Raw genomic sequence first — 16445 nt, 5'->3', positions numbered from 1 at the left:
TGATGATATCCTCTCGTACTTGGATGACACAAATTATTTTTTGGAATATTGAATCAAAATCATTTATTTCTATAGAAAGACTGAAATTGTCTTATCACTTTATAAAAAAAATCTTTAGTAAAAAATGGGTTTGTGTTAGCTGAAGGCAGAAGAGTTATTGCAGACCATTTAGATCTTCTGTATACATTTACAAACATGAAAGCAAAAAAAAATTTCAAAACTTGGCAAGAATTTCCTCTCGTTGTGGTCCCTTTTCAGGTTTATAATGAAAATAAGAAATTTCTGAGAGCAGACATTTCTGCTTATTAGAAACACATCTTTTCCACCAAAAATACTTCATTTGAAAATTTCAGCCATCTTTAAATTATCTGATCTCAAAGGGTTATATTTTTGTACCATCTGCATGTATAGAAAGAAGGATATTACATTTTTAGCCATGTAATTTTGATGTCTGCCTGGCAAAGTACAGGAATTGTTAAGAGCATGCTGGATTTCCTCAGGAAAGAGAGACAATATCCTCAACAGCATTGTGTATTTATTAAAAGACAGAACCAAGAATTGACTTTCTGCATCATCCAAGCCTTTAGTGTTGCAGGAGGTCCCTCCTTTTCCCTTCCTTTTTTTTTTTTTTTTTCCTTAAGAAAAAGAATAAGCCATTAGCTATTCATGTTTCTATTTTTCATTTCTGGAGTTGCTTTGCAGAAGACAATCGAGTTCTTTTACATCCTCAGTAGGAGAATTTATTTCACTGAGGATAATCTTGTTTCAGTCCCCCACAAGTCAGCACAGAATATAGGGATGCATTACCAGATCAAGTACTTGGCAATAAGCCTCCAGTTGCCCTAAATCAGTCATTTGAAATTCTCCATAGGTGCAAGAGAATCATAGGAAGCAAAAAAACCCCAGCACTACTCTTTGAATCTCACCCTTCCTCCACCACTCCCCTGGATGTGAGGTTTGCTGGTTGGTCCTGTTTCAACCCAGATAAATTACTTCCACAGTCATTTTGGTAAGACAACTCTCAGGCAGTCTTTATTCCCGCATGAGAAAGAAAGGAACAAAGCAACTGATGACAGTAAATGAGAAAAGCATGCAGTGCATTTAGCATTTAGAAATGCATGCGGTGCAAAATTGTGGTGTCAGTGCCCTTCCAGGAGCTGCTGTCATGAGAGGAGAGCCCTCTTCCTCTTAAAAAACCACATGCTCATATAAAGAAAATCCACCCCCACCCACCCAGTATCTTCAGGGAGGTATCCCCAAAGCAGCACTGATCTTCCTTTCTTCTTTCTCCTGTCTGGCTGCACAGCCCTCACAGCAAAGGTCCAGTCGCTCTCCTGAGCCTCTGAAGATCCACCCCTGGGTGACGATGCTGAGTCCGTGGGTGATGATGGCGAGTAAATACGCTGGGTCAGGGCTGAAAAGGTATGTATGTGGCTGATTAGCGTGTGGCACAAGGGACAGAGAGCTCTTGGTAAAACAGTCTCTGGTGCCAGAGACATAGCGGTCAGGGTAAGAGAAAGAGGCTTCTCCCAGAATGCGTGTCCTGTTATGTTAATCTATCCCAGTTTGGATTCCCCGGTTGGCTGTCAGCCTCTACCTCTCATCACTCCCCCAGAGTTCCCCATTGGTCCCTGTTCTCTGGTCCTGCCTTTGCCCCTCCCCCAGATAAAAGTGAGAGTTTCAGGATCATATTGGTGTTTGTCTCTGCCACCTTTGACAGTGTAGCAGCACTAAATGCTCCTGCCAGAATGCACGCAAATGCCCTTCTCGACTCTGCTACCGACTGTAGCACTGAACCCACCCGTGCTTCTGTGGGTGCACACAGACCCCCCTGGAGCCGGGCAGGGACAGTAATAGGCTACCATACAGGTCCCAAGGCAAAAACATGGTGCCTAACCAGGTTTTCACAGCAGAGATGGTGTAGCCAAGCTTGTCCCTCGCTCTTCTCACCAGCAGGAACAGCAGACATCTAGTGTGGCATTGTCCTTTGCTTGCATCCTGCTTCAGAAGAGCTAAGGCAGAGCTTGCTGCCTTCCAGCCTGCAGAGCATTGCAATTACAGCTTTTCCCTTTCTTTGTCCGCTTTATCTGTGTGCTCATCTGTGTGTACCTCGGGAAAGCTGACTGAAATCAAAAGTTCGCTATTCCTTCCTCCAGCCACAGTGCATCAGCTACTCAAATTAAAAGACAGACCCACTGTGAAATAGAAGGTGTTCCCCAACTTGCAGCGAGTTCTCATAAAGAAACTGTACCAATCAGTTTGATACCTGTGGCTTCGTACTAAAAGCAAATGATATTTCACAGCAGATAGCCAAGAAAACAAGGATGTATAAATTAAGAAAAATGCTCTTTATTCACCTTTTGCCTTTATGTGACCACATTTTGTGCGTGGAAATATAAAGGGATTCCTTTCCTTTTAAAGGCAGACAATGAAAATACCTAGGCTTTGGCACATGAATTCTTCCAGTAATAAACCAAGGTTAATTTTCTACTTAAAACTCAAATTTCTATTTGAATTGAAAATGTTATTTGTACCAGAATAACGTCTTGGTAATTAGCAAAGAAATGTGCCCAGTATATGAAATTATAAGCCCACTGACGTGAACACCAAGATATATCTTTTAGTAAGAGTTGTTTTCATTTTTGGAGTAAGGTTGAATTTTATGTCATTTGTTCTGCAAGAGCTCTACATGGCTCTTGAAGAATATCAATCCAGGTTGTAAGTTTAGGTCATAATTAATAATTCTGAGTTCTTTCAAGGAAACCTATCATAACAACAGGTGAAGAAATGTCTTTTCCATTGGGTAGGAACTGTTTGTAGATGGGACTTATCCAGAAATTCATTTACAAAATTCCTTGCCTTCCACTAGAAATTCCAGACACATCTATGCCCTTGCCTTCTCTGAAATAGAAGTAGAGCTGGTAAATGAGTTGAAAAACTCAGATGATGACACGAGTTGTCCTTATCAACAGAGAAAGCAAACCCCAACATTACAGACGCCAGCCCTGCTGTGCAGTGTGCGGCCAAAACGCACTTGGGTTCTGCATTAGCGTGAGCTGCCTCCCTCGTGTTCTGGGAAAGTAAGGCTGGGAGGCTGTTCAGTGTTTCTGCAAACCTTTTTTAAGATAAATAGGAACTTTTCTCCTGAAATACCACTTCCCACTAGAGTGAGCCATCATATCCTTTGCATATTTCTATTTATAAATCCTACACATTTTTCCTTTTAATTATGTTTACTGGAACACATTTCACTCTGATTTCTTATGGCATCTTTCATTAGGACAGAAGGATAATAATAATATCTGTGTTCCTATGCTGCAATAACGTGTGTTTATTTTTCCTGAACTTTCTCCAAGAATTTTAATAAATTACACTTTTGCATTTACCAAACTCCATTTCCTTAAGTTTTTCCTGTAGGTTTTTCAGATTATTTATTTTTCCGTGTTGAAGGTTAAGGTTTTCTTGTTTATACTTGATGTTTTCCTGCGGAGCTATCCATCACCGAATTCCAAAGAACATGAGCCCAATCCTCATTCTGTATAAATTAGCTAATTAAGAACTATAAAATTTGAAGGAGATCATTTACACTATCGTAAGACCTATGGTCTCTTTGTGTCTTTAAAAAGAGGAACAGAAAGAAGAGGGATATTTTTACATACATAGTATACTAAAAAACCCAACAACTCCAAAATCCAATCCTAAATGAATAGCTTGATATTTATCTCTGGCCAAAATATTTCCAGCACAATGATGAAAATATAGTTATTTTTTACTCCACCAACTTACACCACCCATGTTTTTTAGCCATTTTTATCTCTTGTCTATCTTAACCCACATCTCTGACCTTCACACAGCAGCCAGCTGAGGAAACAGGAAAAACATGGCCCTCTGGCACCTGGGGAGATCTGTACAACTGCATCCTGGTTGATGATCTCTTTCCCCAAATTTTGTACTACACAACTATACCCCTCATGAAATCTCTGCGGCACACACTGCTGCAAGATGAGGAGAGTATGTGTCACCACATGGTAATGCCTACTCTGCTGCTTATACTAACAGATACTATGAATCTCCAGGCTGATTCAGCTATTTTTATTTTAAACTCAGTAATGGATTGGGACTTCTATCATTTTTTGGATTAAAACACTGGGAAATATCTAAATTATATCATCAACAATTTATAGATAAGACTAAAATTGTAAAATAACATTTGTAAAATAATGAAAGGCACTTGTATTGTCCACACAAGAGAAGCAAGAGAAAAAACTGGTGTGAATTGAAGGGGTGAATGATGAAAATTACTGTGTCTTAGTGTTCTAGTGATACTCAGATGGCAAGAGAATAGCTGTGAACATCTGAAGTAAAGATGAAAAAAATTACACTGCTGAGAAATGACTGTAATACACATCAATCCAGCTCCTGTCATCAGAAGTCAACTACTTTTCAGTTGTCAAAAAGGCATAAATGGGACATAAAATCTGGTAGATTTCTGTCGAGGACATAAAGGGATAGATCCCTTGCCACCACAATATCTGCTCCACAGAGGGCACCCTGCTGTAGCTGTCAAATTCTCAAGCTGCCAGGCCTTGAATATAAGTTAGAAAGAATAACAGCTTTTTATTTGATCGTGGTTACTACAAGACATTCATCTGTCATTGACCAGTGTGGCATAATGTCCCTCTTGTCTCCCTGAACAATTTACACTGTCTCTTTGCCTGTTTTCTCAAACACAACATACCAGGATGAAGTTGAGTTGATATCTGAACAGCCTGCATGACTCTGAGCCCACTAAGGACACTTCCACTTGTGAGTTGGAAGCAGGTGTTTCCAAAGCTTTCCTGCTGATCAGCTTGCTTGCCAGCAGAAATGTTCACATTTGCCCATAGCTGTGATGGACAACCTCTCTTTGGCTGTTTAATCTTGTTTTAAGTCATGTTCCATGAAGGGACTAACCGAGTGAGGTTGGTCCCTTTAGAAAGCAGAAGATTTCTGCTTTTCAGAGGATAGGTTTACTACTGGAAGTGGAGTGTCTGTGGCACAAGAGGAGAGTTTCTTCTAAGAGCAGTGAGCCCTCAGCACATGCATAGACTGAGAAACTCTTTAGAGGAACAGAGAGTGGAAATCTGGGGCTCTCAGATGGTAGTAATAAATACCCCAGGACCAGAAGGGATTGCTTTGTGTTTGTTGCAATTCAGAAATACTCTGTTTTGTTGGAAACCAACTATAGAAGCAACCGTGTACTTGCAAGGATAGACTGGGCAGGAGTCATCTTGTCTACATCAGAATATAAGCACAACCATGGTAAGACAATGGTTCGTTTTGCTCCCTGCTGTGTCTCCTACATCACAGGTGCAAAGTTGCAGTAAAACTGAAAGACTATCAAAAGAATTCTGAAAACCTAAGGATTTATCAATCACATCATCCTTACCCATATTTATATTGAATTCTGGAAAGAACTGTAAAAGATTTGCAATGAAGAGCTTCTCTGTACAAAGAAAATCCATACTGACTTCTTCATTAAAAGAACCAAGGTTGACTCTTGCCAGTTAAATCAGATGTATCACATAACCATTCATTCCACCCTTTATTATAGTTTCTACTAATTTTCTCTTAATTTCTCTTCTTTAAAAACAGACTTAATGTCACCCCTGAGTCGTCAGGTACAGATGCAATTTAAGTAAAAGGGCATACACCATGATTAGTAATTCAGCTATTTCATCCTTGACTTCCTTTGGATCCCATGAGTGAATACATTGTGGTCCTGAGGATGTGTGACTGTTCATTTTTTCAGTCAGTTCCAGCATCCCTTCAGAATCACTTCAATTGACGTGTCCCCCATAAAGAATGATTTTTCAATAGGAATATCCCTCATTTCTTCTGCCATGAACAGTGATGCAGAAAAAGTTTCTACCACCTCTGAAATTGCTCTGTGTTCTCTGAGCATGTTTTGATACCCTGTCCATGAGCAGACCCTACAAATTTTCCGGCAGATCCTTTGTTTCTCATGAGTATTAATAAATACTTATTAGTAGTTTTGATTACTTTTGCTAGTTGTTTCTTCAGTGTCCTTGCTGTTTCTTCTTTGTTTGTAGACATTCAAAGGGTGTAAATATCTACATTCTTTCCCACCCAGTCATTTCCAGGTTCCTCTGTTTTAAAGCAACTGGTTTAGTCCATGTTCCATTACAATCTTGTTTATTTGGGTTTTGAAACATTTCAGTCTTTGAGACATCACTCCAGGATGAAGCCCAGGCAAAGCCTTCTCAGAGAACTGACTAATGTAAGATATCTTCATAATGCTGTTATTCTTCTATATTCTATTAAAGAGTCTTATTTGATTTCCCAATTCTCCCAAGCAGCAGTCATCAGGAGTCTACCATCTGCACAGATCAGAAGGAAAAAACATGTTTCTAAGGTGCTTCAGGAATGTGTTTATTTTCAGCAGTTCCCAGTAAATAAAGAATGCTTCCAGAATTACTCTGACAAAGCAATTTATGTTTAATTAATAATTTGATTTTGTTTTCAAATTTCCAAGTAAATACTTACGTGATGCTCTTGCGTACCTATTCTTTTTCAGATATTGTACATTTTTTGTCATTGATTCTTACACCCACCAGCCTAAATCTCAAGAGATGACATCTGTTACTGAGCTGTCTGTGTGTAAGCCTGGACTTTCATCTGAAGAAACTGCACAGGAAATCAGAGTCCACTGTCCAGTTTGTTCTTGATTGTTCTTGATGCAACATGTAAAATTTTCAGGTCTCACTGCTTTAAAAGAATACGCCAAAAATACTTCACATCTATGAGTGATAGCCTACTGCATGAAGGAAGCAAATACTGAAGGATGAATTCCATTACTAACAGGGGACAAGTTCCAGACTGCATTCTCCTCAGAGACAGTAGCTCTAATCTGGATTCCAAGGGGCAAAGGGGCAAACCCTTGGCAAGAAAAAACTGGAAATCCCATTGATCATCTCTGTTCGGCAGCGACCTCTCACGATGGCTGTCCCAGGAAACTGTTAAGATATGGAGGCTTGTGAATGTGTGAGCTCAAATGAGATGATATTTTAGAAGCAGTTCTTGGAAACAAAATTAACCACGAGTTTCAAAAAAAATTCCAAATGTAGCATTCATTTAAAATTATTTAGTTTCCCTTCAGTCATTTATTTATACATAAACAAGCCATCCTCACTCATCCTATATATGCAGACATAAACAAATTAATTAATTGTTTTCTACAACAGCCTTAAAAAGGAAAGTGAGAGAGCGATTTTCTGCTTCCATGTACTTGGAAACTGCTAGTATAGGGACTTGATAACTTGATAACAAGAAAGAAGCAAGTCCTAAAATAGAAACAGACATAATATTTCTTTGAATTGAAGGATATGCATTAAAAATTTAATCATCCTTCACTTGACAAGGCTAACAGGAGAAAGTGTTATATCTGTAAGATAAATCGTATGGTAGGGATAGAGGCCAAACAGTAACAATTTTAAAACAGTGGGTTTACCCCATTCGTGGCATGTGTTTTATTTGCCCTTGATATTCCTTTTAAAAGGTTATTCAATACTCTTTGGTAAGAATTCTTCAAATTTCCAGCCAAATTTAATTAACAGCCAGTTCCAACCAATCTGATTTGGTGCTAGTCTTGTCCTCTGTACAGGTCCTCTATTCCATCCTCAGTGATATGTGTATAGAAAGCAGCTGTTCTCAGACTGGGTTGAGCTCAGCAGTCTCTTCTGATCACACTGGTTATTCCCCAGGTCTCGCCATTTTCTTCCCTCTGAACCACACATTAATCGCCTTTCTGGGTCATCATATGCAAATGAGTGGTTGGGTTGTGGGGACACTTCAAATTAAGAAGATTTTGCAGTGCCCATTCATGGATTGCTTTCTCAGCAACTGTATGTCACTGACAACAGCAATCAGTAACAGAGCCACTATTACAGTGTGGTCTGGTCCTTCTCCTCAGTCATTTCCCATGGATGAGCTCCTGACTTTTAAAATCCAAGTACTCAAATGAACAAACTTACATGCCATTTAATTTACCTCTATCTCATTTCACCTCCTATTAATCTACTTGCTTCCTCCTGTGTTATTTCTTTTATGGAGATCTGATCTTGTCCAACTGCAACATGAGGGGTTTCCTCATCACATTTCTAATTTTCGTGCCAAATTCATTACTGAAAACAGTAAACAAGGTTAATCTGGAAAAATACTCAAAAAGAACTCCAGTAATCTCCCTCTGTCCAGCCAGATACTTTCCCTTTCTACTTTTCCTATTGCCATCATGCCTCTAACCAACTTCTTACCATGGTTACAGTTCCTGCACTTTAATTTCCAACTTTTGCACTTAACTAAATTCCCATGTGCCCCTGTTCCGGTTTCAGACAGGAACAGGGTTAATTTTTTGCAATTGCCATGAGGGGTGAGGCCAGGACCCTGTTGTTATTTGATACCACCTCACAACACTGCCAGAGGCAGGGGGAAGGGACTCTCACTCCATTCTGAGGAAAAGGGCCATCCTTCCAGTGTCACGGAAGAGCTGATCAGTATTTCCAAGCCACGACACACTGCTTGGTTTACATCCAGATAGATGGTTTCATTCCCCTTTCTGCTGTCTAGAAAACCAGTTATCATATTAGAGAAAGTTATTAATTTTCTTTTTTGCAACATCTATGTTTGGTAAACCCCATAAATGTTTCCCATTTACAGTGATATACAAATTAGAAAATTCCTTTGGAGAAAATTCCATTAAAAGGGGGAGAAGGTCTTCATTACTGAAAAGCAGGTCAAACTGGTGAGTAGAAATACTCATGTAGACTAAAGAGAAACACAAACTCAAGTCTTCATTGTTTCATCTCTAACATGCATGTATACACTTTGCTTTGACATTGTTTTGAGCCAATTTGAACTGAAATTCCAAGGAGAGCCAAACTTGTTAACAGCAAATAAACAGAGGGAGGGAAGATCCAGGAGTGTTACACAGGGAAATTGCCTGCTGCTAAGAGCTGTTCTTGTCAAGGGAATAGAGATTTGCAAAGCACATCCCTCCCTGTGACAGGAACTGATGTATATTCCCAAATCTCCTGAAGGATAGAAATAAATTACATCTGATCTAGATGGATACATTATATATTTGCTCACTTACATACATTTTGAAAAGAATTAGTATAGAAGTTTAAATAAAAATGGGCAAGTAGGTACAGAGGCTGGTACAAGACTCTTGTTTTGAATACCTAAGTTCTACAGCAATACAAAGTATTATTCTCATCCTTAATAATAATAATAGTAATAATAATGATAATAATAATATCATAAGCACTTCTATAAGAAAGTACAAAATTAAAGATAAAAGTCATCTTTGTCTTGTAGCAAGCTGCAACAAAAGGTAAGGCATATGGAAAATGCCTCAAAGACTCAGTAAAACCCTTAAAGGCATATATCTGGTGTGATCTGTATTTGAGAAACCAGTATTTCTTTAAAGAAAGTTATCTCTGGGAGATAATAAGCTGCTGGTGAAGTATTTTTCCTTTCTACACCAGCTGAGGTAGTTGGTCATGGTAGGGAGAGCAAGAGCTGCCTGTTTCATGTGTCAAATACAGAAGAGTTTATCCGCCATTCTAAATCAGACCTCAGGCGTATCTATACATGTTTCTGATGCCTACCCACTTATAGATCTCAGCATTTTTCACCCCAGGGAAAGTATTCTTTCTGCTGCAATGTGAATACAGTTCTGTCCCTACATCTATAAGCCACTGTTGATTTCCTCAGGTATTTTATTTGCAGCATTAGAAATTAAATGACCCCTCTTGGAATTTCAAAGAAATAAATAAATCCCCATCTCGTTCATCCAATCCCTCTTCAGAAAAAAACCATAACCTCCTTTTCAAACAAATGCTATATTCTGAGCAGCAGACCTCTGTCACTTCAGATGAGCTGCACCTCTCATCTTGCAGAGGTCAATGCCGTGCAGTGAAATGACAATGGCTGACTCTCTTATGTTATTTTTTTTAGAGTATCATCATCCCACAGCAGCCAAACAGCAAGGCTGCTCAGAGCAGTATTCCATACTGGGTAACACATTGTCATGGCAACCAAACAAATGGGTCATCCCACTCCTGCTTGCTTCCATTGTTGCACAGTGTGTGAGAGAAATCACAGCACGAGCGGGAACGTGTCTTTGTGCTTCTGTGAGACTGAGCCAAGTTCCCTTCCCAATCTGCTCTTGGGCACAGTACCTCTTGGAGAAGCACTGGGCCTGTGTGCCTGGATATACACAGGTCCATGAGCTCAGTGGGTAGACAAGGACTCAGGAGCAAAAGCAACTCCCAGGAACCAGTAATGATCTCCTCTTCTCCTATATATTACTAGATAATAGCGAGGAACACACTACTAAAACAATGGCAATAAAGTGGGGATGGCTGAGCCAAGTGTCATGATGGAATACCTGGGCAACATGGTGATTCAGTGGGACAAATGGATGAGGGAGTTATGTGGGGATTGTGGTGTGTCTGTTGAACACTGCTTTCTTCCACCTATGTCTGTCCAGTGCTTTCCTCACTGCTCCAGTCTTGCTCTTGTTCTCCTTCCTCACAGTTCTCATTCCCATTCTTTTCTGTGTTCTGTAATAACCCTTTGCCAAAACTTCATCTTCTGATCCTGTGGTCCTATGGGCTCACACCCACCCTGCCACTCTCCATAGGTCCTGATAGGACAGTTTCTGAATCACCCATCTTTCACACTGCAAGATACATTCTCTCATAGGGCTTTGCTTTCAGGCAGATGAGAACTTAATCAAGTTTACAGCTATTCCAGCTGGAATCGTGTGTGCCAGACATCTGGATGAAGAAATTATTTTCTTGAAGTTTACATAATTACTGTCAGCCAAAATTCATAAAATGTTTCCAAGATTTGGGATAAGGTTGACATGGGCATGGGCCAAAATTATTGTAATTATTAAAAAATTTAAACACATTTCCCACATGTTGCCCTATCCCTATGGTACAGAGCAGGGATATGCAGTTTATCAGGACATGCTGCTGTTTTCTTCAGAGCACCCTTCCTTTTTACTTATGAATATCTGTTCTTTTCCAAATAAGATATAACTCCTGAAAAAAATGTCATTTGCACATATCAACAGAAAATTCTTAATGTTTGCAAGATAAGACCTCAAAAGGTATTTTTTATGCTGTGCATGTTGCAGGCCAGAAACTGAAGTGCAGTGTTCCCCAAGAAGAGGATGAGACTGAAAGTCTGAAAAAGGTAAGCAGACTCTTGAAATGGGAGCTTGATCAAGAGGAAAACCAAGACCAGTAGATGAGAAGACAAGTTTAAGATGATGAGCAGAATCACTGAATCATAAAATGGTAAAAGGTTGGGAGAGACCCTAAAGATCATCCAGCTCCAATAGCCCTGCCATGGGTAGGGACACCTTCCACTAGACCAAGTGGCTCAAAACCCCTTCCAATGGACCTTAAATACTTCTAGGGATGGGGCATCCACAACTTCTCTGGGCAATATTTGCCAGTGCCTTATTACCCTCACAGTAAAGAATACCTCCTTATATTTAATCTGAGTCTACCCTCTTTCAGTTTAAGACATTACCCTTATCACCACACACCTTGATATTGAGTCCCTTCCCATCTTTCCTGTAGAGGAAAAAGATGACTCAAAGCCAGTGAGTAGATGTTTTCAGAGTGTGAACAAATGAGAATAAACAAGAAGGGTTCTGGATTTTATGACAGTCCCAGATACTGGAGAAGAACTAGGACTGGACGGGCAAGCAGATTGTGGGAAGGGACCCTGTTGTGAAATAGTTCAGGGTGCAGATTTGCAGATGAAGAACCACTTAGGTGAGAAGAGGAAGGTACAGGAGACAGCCATGGGGAGTGAGAGAAAAAATAAATGAGGAGGCTCAGCTGCCCAGAGAGCAGTGGTGGAGCTGGAGGACTGAAGGAGAGGAACAGCATAAAGTCTAGGAAAGGAGAATGGGAATGTTTCTACAGGAACATTCTCACTGACGTGAGAAATCCAGGAAAGCATAACAGAGACTGAGCTATAAAATACTCTAATAAAGAAATGCTGGAAACATGGGACAGAAAGGATTGATCTTAAGGAGAAACAGCAAGAACTATACCTGGAATGGAATTAAAAATTCATGTCTCAGCATTCACATGCTCTCAGCAAATATGTGTAAAACTCCTCAGCAAAGGCTCTCATTGCTTCATCAAGAATGACTATCTGCCTTGACTGGGAGTTACCTCACCAGCTTCAAGCTGCAGAGTTCTCTGAAGTACCTGTAGTTGTTGCCAACATGCAGGAAAACCATGAAGACACCAGGCTGATATCACATTATGGGATATTCCACTCCTGTTTCTGAATTAAAAACAAACAAGCCATCAAAAAATGGAAAAAACCAGAATATTACCTGCAAGCTACTTTTAAAGCATCATGAAGCTCACAAAACATTGGCAATGCACTTCTTGCTTTTTTCTCTGCAATCTTTTTTCAACCCACTTGCATGGCTTTGTATGGTGGAAGGTTTACATAAATGCTGTGCACTTTAACTGCAACAGGAATCAGGGCTCAGTTTAATGGAACAGTATGTTGTGAAAATGAGCCATGGCTGTGCTGTGAAAGGTGCCCAGTCCACAGGCCCACAGGTCAGAAGCTGTCTAATGTGCTAAATGCACTGAAAAAGTCTTGCATTGGCAACTCAGAGCAAGCAGGAACTGGGCTTTTTTTACTTCTTTTGTTTCTCAGTCCTCCAGATATAAAATGGATGTTCTAGTACTGCTTCATGTTACAGAGATGCTCTGAAAATATGTTCATTTCTATTTTTGTAGTTGTTGGGTGCAAATACAAACAGAATGAGAAGTCTCAGAGAAAGTTCAACAACCCTTTAGAACCGGTTTTGAAAAATGAAAGAGGTAAGGCACAGGAGCCACATGAGTAAACAAAATACTGAAAATCTATTTAAAAAGTGAGCACTCAATCAGGCAGATGTGCCATGAAAAAACACAGTATGTAATGATGAGATTGCAGACGGAATTAGAAAGCATAATCACAAAAAGCCAAATTAAGTTTGCATGTGGATCTTAATTCTTGCATCATTTCCCATCTGTTGAGGGCTTGACTTATCAGCCTCAAAACCACTGTAATAATATAACATTGCACAGGTTTTGTACACAGTCTTACTTTCTGCAAAGACACAAACAAATGTTGAAGCAATAAGAAAGTCCCATCCCTCAGAGCCATGGGAATAGCGAACTCTTCCCTGGATTGTCGTGGTCATGTTATTTTGTTGTGGTTGTGTCCTAGTTTGTTGTCCTGCTTTCATTATTGTGTTCTTTCACATTTTTCTGAGTAAAAAGTACTTCTCTATCTACTTATTTAGTTCCCTGTGCAGTCAGATTACAGTCCTGATGGCAGTTGCAAGATCTGTAATGGAACACAAATGTTACATCATCTTGGTATTGTCAGAATTGCTAAGAGCCCATCACAGGGTATTTTAGAAATGCAATGTAAAAAGACAGCCTTTGAACTAAGGAATTTATAAATTCAAAGTAAGACACGGCTATAGAAATAAGACACAAACACATAAGAAAGACACAAGCAGATGAAAAAGTAGTAAAATACAGTACTCAGAAAAAAAATCATTAGTTTTCTGCATTTATGGAAAGATAATTGAAAGCATTGTTGTGTCTTTCATATCAGACCTGCTTTACACTGCTTTCCGAAGTTGCAGTTAAAGGGAGAGCTATTTATGTCTTCCTTGTCACTGGAGGCTTTTACCTATAGTCAGCAAAATGCAAGCCAGCAATCATGTAATATGTAACAGATTCTTTGTTCTGTTTCCAGTTCCCAAAGCCCTGTTGTGTCCACTGTTTTATCAGCATCTAAAAATTTAATTTTGTAAGGTGTAACAAGGAGACTAAGGCAAAATCTACGTTCTACTAATGGTGAACATTATTAAATCAGAAAACTAAGGGATTCAATGTTACTGCATTATGCAAGAGAACAAGATTCAAAAGATTTATGACACATTTCTGTTTGAAGATTCAAAGGGAATAGTGGGAAAATTACACATTTGAACAGAATGCCTAAGGATTATTGCACTTGGAAGAGAAATATCATACTTGTGCTTAAATTTAAATTCACAAGCAATATGAAGATGAAACATTTAGTTTACAGAAGACCTGCAAGAGGGAGCAATGCATAGCTACCATAGTTCATGCTAGCAGCAATAAAGATTAAAAAAGGCAAACATAAAAATATCACTGTTCCAAGAGCATGAGCACATGGACGTTCCAGCAGAAGATCCATAGTTCATATTAGTTCAGGAAACTGAAACTGTGCCCACTTCTGACAAAAAGAACCAGTATTTCCCTTGCCAATACCCATCATTGGAAATTCAGAATGCAAGGGAATTCTGTATTTAGTTCTAGTTTTTAACATGGCCTGTACCAAAAAGCTCCTTTTCTTTTTTTTGCCTAATTTCTTTCTCCTTTTTTCCCAGTCTGTGGTTCACTCCAAAGGTGAACCTTATTATTAAATATAATAATAAGAAGAAGAAAGAGGGATGCAGAAGACCTAACCGTGCATACCTGACTTAGCCACAAGCGTGAGTTTGAACTAATTACTTTATTTCTCTGTGCCTCAGCTTTTATCTCTGTGAAATGGAACCAACAACAAACCAGTGCAAAAGCAAGATCTCAGCAAACTCATTCTTGCTTATCAAGTTATCTTCATATGATTTGCAAAAATCCTATCAGTTAGATCTGATTTGGGAAAAACAAACCACAGTTAATTCAGCCTTGCTTTGGCCACCTCGCTCAATCTTCACCACTAAGGAATGGTGAGGTGTTTCAGGCACAACAACAACAACAATTACATTCTTGCTGAATTAATTTCTAACATTAATCTTAAACCACGCTTTATAAAATAATTCCTATCACTGAGCCTTCTACATTAATATGTACTAAGCACTGGATAAACTCACTGAAGTAATTAATTTGTTTCACACTGGAATTACAGGGAAAAAAGTCATACTTTTCATTATGCAAAAATTTTCAGGCTTCCTGACTTCAAGCATTTACCAGCATTAACAATTTAAAATATATTATTGTGGCACCATTATCAAATATTTGTCCTTCACTTGCAAATTCTTTCAAGATAAGGCTAGAAAGAAGAAAAATTTCCCAGCAAGTGCAGAGCTGAGACATGAACTAAACCAAAGGAAACAGGTTGTATATCTTAGTGAAAATTATTTTCTTGTATTACTTGTGTATAAAGGGTTGAAAATTTTCCAATCTCTATTTTTCTTGGCCTTGATGCTAGACTGAGGGAAAGAGCTTCTGGCTATGGCAAAAAGGACTGCTTCTGGCATATTCTGTTTTATTATTCCCCTCAGATATTCCTTCTGGTTTGGGTTCTTTTAAATTCTCAAATAATTATTTTTATGGCACCAATTGTGGAATGATACTCTTGAGGCAGTTTTTTCATGTGTCCCTTACCTAGGAGGAAAAAATGCATTGATAGAGAACAGTGGAAATTTCATCAAAACTGATCATTTTCAACTGATGGTTATATAATATCCTGTAACAAATTGAAGATTAAATAGACCTAAACAAAATGCAAGGTAACCATAATAATGCAAATAGAACTTAGTTTAGGTTCCATTTTATAGCTTAACGATATCATTAGAGAGAGTAATGAAAACCGTAACGATAAGACGCCACATTAAAAAAAAGTATCAGAACAAAAAATAATTAGAAACAGTATGGAAAAGGACAGAATTGTACAGCATAGAGATGTTATAAGAGTGGAGAACTAAAAAAAACCCAAAAAACCATGGAATGGGGCTATGACAGAGTTAAGCTCATCTGATTTCTAGAATTAGTAGACATATGTAAAAAAAAACCACCACAGAAATTTGAGAAAATAAACATATATTTTGGAAAAAGCTGAACAGAAAACAACCAACCAAACAACACAGGGTAGACAAGTGATCTGGTCTCTTTGTCAGAAAAAAAACCAAAAAAGCAAATCAAAACCACCGGAAACGTTTTGGCATGTAATGGAATCAGCAGAACATACCCATATGTGAGGGTGTATAAATAACAACAATGGATCTGTTAGAGCTTGTATATAATGGAAGTAAATGCAGCATCTTTCCCTTAAAATGGCACAAAATCAGAGAAAGCACTAAGACTGAAAATAACAGCTTGCTTCTGTAGTTTGCAAAAATTCCAGCTGTTATCAAGACAAAATCGAAGACTGAATAGCAACTAGAGTTCTGACAGCAGTAATGAGTCTAGAAAGGCACGTGGATTGTTTTTCATTTATTTTTTGCCACCAAAGCCTCCGTCAGAGCCAGTTCAAAGCTTTAAAAACAGCAGCCTCCTCTAAGTACTAAAGATCAGGTTGAAACTGTTAGTATC

General features: G+C 38.8%; 1 long non-coding RNA gene across 2 annotated transcripts in view; it reads right to left on the bottom strand.

The window, feature by feature from the left end:
• Positions 1–667: 667 nt before the first annotated feature.
• Positions 668–16445, bottom strand: part of LOC116445151 — a 31872-nt gene continuing 16094 nt past the window's right edge. The window contains exons 2-4 of one of the 2 annotated variants that reach the window (XR_004240677.1): positions 6863–8621; positions 5429–6380; positions 668–1414 (exon numbers count right to left, since the gene is read on the bottom strand). This is a non-coding gene — a long non-coding RNA (uncharacterized LOC116445151). Of the gene's footprint in view, positions 1415–5428; positions 8622–16445 lie in introns of both variants that reach the window. The other variant, XR_004240676.1, reaches the window with a different exon arrangement.

The sequence above is a fragment of the Corvus moneduloides genome, chromosome 6, assembly GCF_009650955.1.
Source record: "Corvus moneduloides isolate bCorMon1 chromosome 6, bCorMon1.pri, whole genome shotgun sequence".
Lineage (NCBI taxonomy): Eukaryota > Metazoa > Chordata > Aves > Passeriformes > Corvidae > Corvus > Corvus moneduloides.
This window is presented reverse-complemented; position numbering and strand designations above follow the sequence as displayed.